General features: G+C 39.5%; 1 protein-coding gene across 1 annotated transcript in view; it reads left to right on the top strand.

The window, feature by feature from the left end:
• Positions 1–1,523: 1,523 nt before the first annotated feature.
• Positions 1,524–8,862, top strand: part of LOC137647618 (trimeric intracellular cation channel type 1B.1) — a 97,431-nt gene continuing 90,092 nt past the window's right edge. Inside the window, exon 1 of the transcript XR_011045590.1 lies at positions 1,524–1,955. The gene's annotated coding sequence lies outside the window, so the exon portion shown is untranslated. The remainder of the gene's footprint in view (positions 1,956–8,862) is intronic.

The raw sequence follows: 8,862 nt of genomic DNA, 5'->3' as shown, positions 1-8,862 counted from the left end.
TTTAAAAGCGGTGACATTAAAATAGACCTTTCATATATAAACTGTAAAAAGAGACTTATGTTAGAATCTTCAACATAAAAACTTTCGCTGCAAGTTGGAGCTTTTGAGTTTTGTAACCAAGGCCAATAGAATTTAAAATTCTATTGACCTTGTTTGTAACCTAGGAGTGGTTTTCTGCGTAATGGCCGGTACTGTTAACTTTGAAACACATGAGAACCGCTAACATCTGCATTTAGTTTCAGAAGTTTCATTTGCCTGACTTCTTTTTACACGGAACGAAACAACCAAGCTCCCATAATATGTACCAAGTACCTGGCCTTCTCTCGTGTGGATCCATTAACAGCAGCTTTAGAATTATATACAAATTAGCTTCTCGTATGTTCTCGTAATTCTTGCATTAGAGGTACTGTATTCTTTACATTTTTGCTTTAGTGAGACTTTTTGTCCCTTCCACAACTGATAAAAAGTGTGCAACTTTATATTAGATAGGCCCACTTGGGGACGTAGCTTCCACTTGCTAAATGGAAGATTTTTCTGGGGAAAAAAGGTTTTTAGAAAGCAATATACCATATTTGGTGCATGCTTAAGCAATGTAGCAACTATAACCTCTCTAATTAGTCATGCAGGTAAAATTTCATTAACATTTCCTGACAGCTAGCAGAGCCTTGAACCGCTGATAATGAGGACCAAAACAAAAGCTTGAGGGGATAATTGGCTACTCCAGACAAACATCAGGTATTTCCTATTAGGTACATTAGTTAATTGAAGGTGATTCCTTATAGACAGACTAGGTAGTAGGTTGGCCAATGCACGAGCCACTCGTTGAGGTACTACCGCTAGAAAGTTATTTAAAGGACAGGACAGATAGTACTACATTGGAGCCCTCTCTGGTTATGGCTCATTTTTCCTTTGCCTAGACATACAAAGAATAGTCTGCCCTAATCTTTACACATTCTCCTCTTTCCTAGTACACCTGACAACACTAAGGTAACAGAAAAATTCCTCTTCACTTAAAGGCTTATCTGCTGCGCTGTTTAATGACTATTTCCCACTTGGTAAGGGCAGAAGACACACGTTTTGCTTTAGTGAGCATTTCTTCTTAGAGATGGACACTCCAAAATTAAACCATTGTTCTCTTGTTATGGGCAATATCATAGCCTCCCTACCACGGTATTCCACTGTCTATGGTTAGAGTTCTCTAGTTTGAGGGTACACTCGGACACACTACTTTGTTTCCCTTCCTCACTGGGCTGTTTTTCCTGTTGGAGTCCTTGGGCTTTGTAATGGATAGTACCTGTTGCATATATAGGTATATTTGATTACTAAGGTTGTTTAGTTACAATAATTCTATAATTTAGAAACAATATTACTATTTTATGTTTCAAGACTATTTTCTGTTAGGTGGAGAACTCCAACATCCATGTTGGCGGGCATTCGGAATAGGGAACCGAAGTCATGACGTCAGTTACCATGGCAACGACCAAACTTAATCAAGTGTAAAGATTGTTCGGTAGGATCCTCGTGCGGGGTGGTTGCTTTCTGCATAATGCAGTTGATGTACTACTTTTCTGATGATAAACAATACATAAAAGCATGTTATAAACAACAACAATCCAAATCACACTGCCATTTTTCCTATTTGAACGGGATAATGGCAGGAAAAGTCAAGTTAAAAAGGTGGTTGTGTTAACACTGATAAGTTTCTAGGTTTGTGAGCTCCTGAAGCAGTTGTTGTAACTTGTGAACCAGCACGTGGTAATTGGACGTCAGAATCGGCTCCCTATTTCGACTCTTCTTGCTCTGTGTGTTGCAGGAAGAAACATGCATGGAGATAACCAGTTGCACGCGTTCTACTAATGACTATCGACCTATTCCTACAATCCTATTCCCAACTATCATTATCCTTCCCTACCTAATGCCACATCTCGTCAATAGAGTGTTGCTATAAGATACAGGTAAGCTGTGAGGTATTGTTCTAAGAGTATTTATAGTGTATTAACCATGTGCCAGTTTGTAGGCTAGTTAGCGTATATCATGCATTACGTTAGAGACTGGAAGTATCTAATGTTCGGTTGTTGTTATGGTTATTAACAGCAGTCCAGTTTACCTAACCTATGCTGGACTTATGTAGCGTAGCCCTATTGACTATTTGTCTTGAAGGTTTAAGGATAACCCAATGTTATTGCATCCTGTTTTCCCAAATAGTGTAGTGGCTTGGCTGGTGATGATAATAATAATAATACAGAAATGATGCTGCCTTCATCACATAGGTATTAAGGTTGCAGATTGGACTCCAAACTCATGTCCATTGCGATAAGAATTATTGACATGATCCTAGCAACACTTTGATTATCCCTAACACTGCTCTTAGAGACTCATGTACATCTCAGGGAGTCTTTTGATTCTCATTTTGAGTAAGTGATAACAAACCCCCAACCCCCGGCTTCAAAACTATATTAGGGTGTAATTTTATGAAGCACGGTATAAGTGAGAAAATGGCAGTTTTCAAAATGGCCACCACATAAGTCGTTCAAGACAATAAACGTCATGTGTAATAAAAATCCGAAACTTTTAGGGGGCTTTTGATTATGACCGATATGATCATGTATAGGAAGTGAAATACAAAATGGCTGCCATACTGACAATCCCAAATTTAAAAAGTGATGTATTTAAACAAACCTGATGTCCTTTTATATTTATTAAAAGCTTTAGTGGCTTGAAAAATTATACTTTTGACTTGGTTGATGTTACCATATTCAATCACTGAATTTCAATATGGCCACAAACATTACATGAAAATATTATAAACATATTAAAGAATTTATTTTAGAACATATCCCAGTTGTGGTGGCCTATTGGAAACGTCCCTGCCAGGCGATCGCCGGACTGGGGTTCAAGTCCCTCTCAAGCTCGATAGTTTTTTGTAGTGTCTGCAAGCTAACCATCCTTGTGAGCTAAATATGGGTGTTTGAGGGAGCCTATAGGTCTACCTGTTGAGTTATCAGCAACCATTGCCTTGTCCTCCCTGGCCATAGCTAGAGGAAATTGTCAGTATCTTGCCTCTGCTAATCATGAGTGGCCTTTAAATTGATGTGATGTCGCAGGAAGCTCCTCCTGGAACATATAACTCATGTCATAACTAAGCAATACCTTTACTTATTTTGACTAGTTGACTTTTGTTTAGGACAAAAACATTACAATTTTGACATCTGCCTTTTGCAGGCACAAAGTGTTGGGCCACAGTTTACGTGCACTCACAAACAAACTGCATTCTTTGTACATGGTAACAGTTTGAAGCATTTATCAGGTAGAGGGCCGTCACCGTCTTTCCCCAGGACCCCCATCCATATTTAGTTGGATCTGTGGCAGGGTAGGTAACACTAACATCAAGAAGAAATATAATAATATGATCAAAGTAAAAGGCTCCTTAACATTGCCAAGAATTACACTTGAAGTTGGCGGCAAGACATATATTGACTTTGGTGTTTGAACTCCAAGTTGAACTTCTACTCTGAGCTGGTGGAATATTTTCAATTTTGGATTGTTCTTTGCACTAGCCCGTAACTGAATAAGATACTCCTCAGTTTTCCTAAGTTCTCATTAGTGAGAGTCAGATAGAGATGTATGGTTGATGCCTATCTTGCTAATGGCATCCTTTCTAGTCAATATGTGTGCCTTAAATATGATTTTACATAGTCATTCGGTTTTTTGTGTGTAGGGGAATACATCACCATTGCTCATTGGTACCAATTCTTGGAGACCTCACCTTTAGAAAAAAAATAACAAGAGCAAACTTGCTCCTGTATCATTAGAAACCAGACTGCTTCTTCTACCACATTCCATGCACAGTGCATCATTATACAATCATCGGCTTCTTCTATATCACATGCGAGTACCTTAATAGTTTCATTCATTTTAGAAAATGAATGATGAAGAGGTGTTCAGAGTGTAGAAATTCAGTAGTCACAACTCCACCAAGAAAACATCCAGGTTCACCCGTTCCCAAGTCAGGAAGAGATTGCCAACAAGACTTGAAGCATTGTTCTGTTGACGGAGGAATTTCAGAACTTGTTCATTTGTTTTAGCATTGAGGCACTGGCACTGAGTTCAGCAAAGTCAACAGATTTAACTCCACCTGTATGAAGCAGCCTTTCTCCTCCCATAGCAGATGTTTCTAAGTAGCTTTCAAAGACATCAGAGGCTGAACCTTGAACAAAATAAATGATCTGCTGATAAAACATGATGGATTTTATTTTCAAACGGAAGGGATTTTGACATAGGAAAAATTTTTTTTTGGGTGAGATAGCCATGTCGTCCTGATAGAAGTTCCTTCTGGTAACTTCTACAGTATAATATTTTAAGTATTAAAATTCAGGATTCAATTTGGTATCTCTGAATTTTATAAGTGTACCTATGCAAGCATACTATTCCTATTTTAGAATTGAGTTTAATATAATTCAGTTTCTTTGGTTGGGTTTGGCACTGTATTTTGCATTTAGCCATGTACGGCAATATTCTTTATCTTAAAATTTCCTTCTTCAGGAGTTCGGGGATTTATCATCTTGTCTCCCCTCATGATTACTCGGGTGAAGAGTTTTATTGGGAATATATTTTGGGGTACACTGGTAGATCACAATGCTGTTCACATTTACTGTATTAAAATTTGCTCAAATAGACGGTCTAATGAGAATGATATAATGTTGGATGATTTTATTGCTAGAATAAAACATGACGGATTGTATTTTCAAATGTTTCAAAGTTTGGAAAGGACTGTATTTCTACTTGAAGTCCAATATAACTGATGCATTTCCAGCAGGAAAGAGGAACTCATCACATTTCAAACTCTTCTTCAGCTCTACAATGAGTGCACTTATGTTGAGGCTTGGTAGGAAGTAATTCTTCAAAGAGAGATGAAACCAATAGGATATCATGACCATAGATAGATATAAGTTCCATTCCTGGATCTTACACAGTTTTGATGTCGCACTGAACTCCTGCAATAATTTTTTATATCATAGTAGAAGGTGCACTATATTTAATGGATGGTTTGCTATAAAGGTAATTTTGGTCTTTTCAGTAGTAAAAGTCGAAATTTTAATCATCAATAGAAGGGTTCTGAGTATTTGCTACAAACTCTGGTACAAAGGAGAGAGAGAGACCTACTTCAATGCTCGGAATAGGTGACCAAATGAGACAAGCCGTGTAGTTCCCCTAAACATTTAGCTGAAGCCAAAGCAGTAAAGATCCACCGTCTTGAGCATCAGATCCTTACCAGACTTCTGTTTTAACGGTTCATGAGAAGTTCTTATTACGGACCTGAGAACTTTGATTACATTTCAAATGGGAGGTTGAATTTCCCGAGGAGGGTAGGAATGCTCAAAATTCCTCATCAGTAATGTATTGACAATTCCCACAGAGGAAAGGTCAGCTCCCCTCAGTCTAAAGACTTAGCTCTAAGAGGAGAGGTATCCCTTCGACGACAACAACCACAAAATATTCCCTATGTGGCTTGGTATACTGACATGGAGGATCCACGGAAGTGCTCCGACATCTCCTGTTCCATGCCTTGCGAAAAGCTTCTCGCTTTGGGGAGATGTTGGATAACCACCCGTGAAGTAACAGGAATGTCACTGAATTGTGGTATCTCTGTAGGTGTGGTTGACAGGTTTGGACCAGTGGGCAACTCCCTCCAAGTCATGACCAATAGGATGATGAAGTCGGAAAATCATTATTCTTGCAGACACTGGGTTGCCACCAATGTCGCCCTGAGGTTTTGGGTTGACTATATCGTTAATTATTCTGCAAAAGAGGGAAAAGCATAAACGTCTAATCCATCCCATGGATGTTGGAGGGCATCTTCCAGTGGTATTGCTGCCTGATCTGGAACTTGTAAACAATTTGCTGGTAGCTTGTTTTTCAGAATTGTTGCAAACAAGTCAAAATTTCCATCTCGGGTGAACTCCACAAAGTCAAATTTTCCTCGCTACTTGAAGATGAATGGACCACGCCGACCCTACAATCTGCCCTTGGCGACTGATTATTGGAGCTTATATTCTGTTAGCCTGGAATAAATCTCACCAACAGCTTCACTCCGTTTTCCAATTCCCATTTGTGAGATTGTATTGCCAACTGGCAAAGGTGCAGAGAAGCAGTACCTCTGTTTGTTGGTGTAGGTCACTACGATAGCGTTGTCGCTCATCAATGCTACAGAGTGGCCTACAAGATGCTATTAAAATGATTAAAGTCGTAATAGAGCTGCCTTCACTTCTAGCAGGTTGATATGCCAGTTCTTCTTCACCTGCTACCAGTGGCTTGCCACTACGTGATTCAATAAATTGGTTTCCAAAACTTTCTTTGAAGCAGCTGAAAACAGTAGTAGTTCTTGGGGAAGGTTTTCTAATCAGGTCCCTTTCCAAAGGTTCCTGTTATCTAGCAACCTGTAGAGGTCTGATCTTATCTCCTGACCCACTAGAACTCGATGGTATGGTGAGTCGGTGCTCTGGTTTCAATATCTCTTTGAGGCACCATAAGAGAAAGCGTAAGTGTAGTGGACTGAGAAAGACTAGCTTTTCCATGGATGACAAATGACACAACACTTACTGCCATAGTTGGGCTGATGATGAAGGAATTGGTGAGCTATCCTCCTTGGTCTGGCAACCCAGTCATCTGAAGGGAACACTCTTTCTGCCATCATATCTTTGAGTATTTTTAGGTATATCATAGTCTGCTTGGGTATGAGGATGGACTTCTCCCAATTTACCACAATCCCCAGATGGTGAGAAAAGGCAAGAAGCCAACCAGATGTTAAAGGAGTTGTATCTTAGAGTTTGAAAGGACCAGCGAATCATCCAGGTACCTCAGTAACCTGATCCCGTTTGTGTGTGTCCATGCCAAGATAACCACAGACTCTTATAAATACCTGAAGTGTGGTTGCCGGTCCAAAGCACAGCACTTTGAATTGGTATAACTTGCCGCCGGTGGAAAACTGCAGGCAGGAAGACTTCTGCGATCTAGCAGCTGCTAAAACCTGCAGGAGTTTCTCCGCAGAAGGAGCACCATCAATACCAAGGGTGTGCCACAGCACACCTAGAACCTAGACCTTATGAAAGTAATCATCCAATACAGCAACAGGGGAACTTTAGGCAAGAGGCAGGGGACTATTACCTTCGCAAAGGGAAGGTAATACTTCCGTCAAGCACAAAAAAGTTCTTGAAGGGAGGGCAGGTGTCTCCTTAGTTCATTCGATGGACATTGCCTCTGAAGGAGAACATAATGCATCAGTCTTTGAACCCAAAAGAGGAAGGAAGGAGCTAAAGTTTCTTTGGTGTACCCAAAACTGACTTCAAAGAATCTATTTTAGATCCTCCTCTCCTTAGAAAACTCAGAACACTGCACTGAAGGCCACTCCCTACACTCAGGGAAGGGAGATTCCTGCAAACAACTATGTCCCTTCCAGCAACTAAAAAGTTGATGGGGATCAACTTCAGGCCTGCTCATGTACCGGCCAAAGCCGTTACCGGATTTTCCAGGATATATGCGCATGTCTGACCAAGGAGCCGACATCCTCAATTAAGCAATTGAAACCACATAATCTGACAAGAGAAAGAAGACCGACTAGAAATTTCAACGGGAACGCCAAGAAATGTGTTTGTAGTCTCTGGCGGACAAAGTCAAAAGTGAAGGTAGCGCTACCTGTCAGATGGGCTATACATCCCCGCCACCCGGCAGTCAGCCATGTTCACCTCGAAAAAGCCTAACAGCCGATTCCAGCTTCACTGAAATCGTACTCCAACTAAAGATGAAAGGTTTGTACAGTATTATGTATAATGTACAGCAAGTACAAAATAATAATAATAGTGTGGTGGTAATTACAAAAAATCATGACTCTAAAAAAGGGCTGAGTAAGTGTGAATCTAATATTGGTTTAACCATAAATTGATGCAATGTTCATTATTTATCCGCATGCAAATTTATGCTCTATTCCATCGTTAACAAGAAGCCACATAAAGACATTCCAACTAAAATCTATAAGAAAAAGATTATAGCCTCGTTGCAGCCAAAAACAAGAGAAGTCTTTGACAGAACAGTGGGTTAGGCTAGTAAACTGCCCTCACTGCCATTCACTAACTACTACGTTAAAGATTTCAACAGCTATTCCAGCTCTGCTTAAGACATTCCTTGTTTTAAAGGACATAAGGTTTGTACACTCATAGAAACTTGTATAGAAATTATGGGAATATTGGCCTCTACGGATAAAGCGGCAGAAGGCACGTATCCAGCAAAATTAAGCGATTACTAAGCTAGTAAATACAATCAGATTCAAGTTTTTCAACTGAAACAAGACTGATTTTTGTAGAAAAACATCTGGAAGAGCCTAAATTCAGATGTGAAAAAAAGGCAGGTCCAGAGCATGGAAAGATTGGCTGAACAAACCACATAATAAAGCTAGGAATTGTTAATCACTCAAAGAACCTGCACCCATGGATAAGGAAGGCAACTGTACAGTATTTGATTTCCTTATGATTGAACGGTAATATTACCAAATGGATCTATAACAATAATAGAAGTTACCAGGACAAATTAGCCAAATAATGTAATATTGTGCTCATTTGTGCATCACTCATCCTCCTTGCTCTTAATTCTATAATAATCTACTATATCATGAATATGCGGTGTTGGGGACCACTACTAGCTCTCAAGTCATGGTTCTTGCATGTTCATAGGACTTTGTCTACTTTGCCCTTGCATTGTGAATTTGTAACATTTGTTACAATTTGTTTCTCTTACCTCTTGCTTTGCTTTCTTGATCTTTCATTACTGTATTTACTTAACATTCTAAAAATTTATCCTTATCTCCAATGA

The sequence above is a fragment of the Palaemon carinicauda genome, chromosome 1, assembly GCF_036898095.1.
Source record: "Palaemon carinicauda isolate YSFRI2023 chromosome 1, ASM3689809v2, whole genome shotgun sequence".
NCBI classification, from domain to species: domain Eukaryota; kingdom Metazoa; phylum Arthropoda; class Malacostraca; order Decapoda; family Palaemonidae; genus Palaemon; species Palaemon carinicauda.
This window is presented reverse-complemented; position numbering and strand designations above follow the sequence as displayed.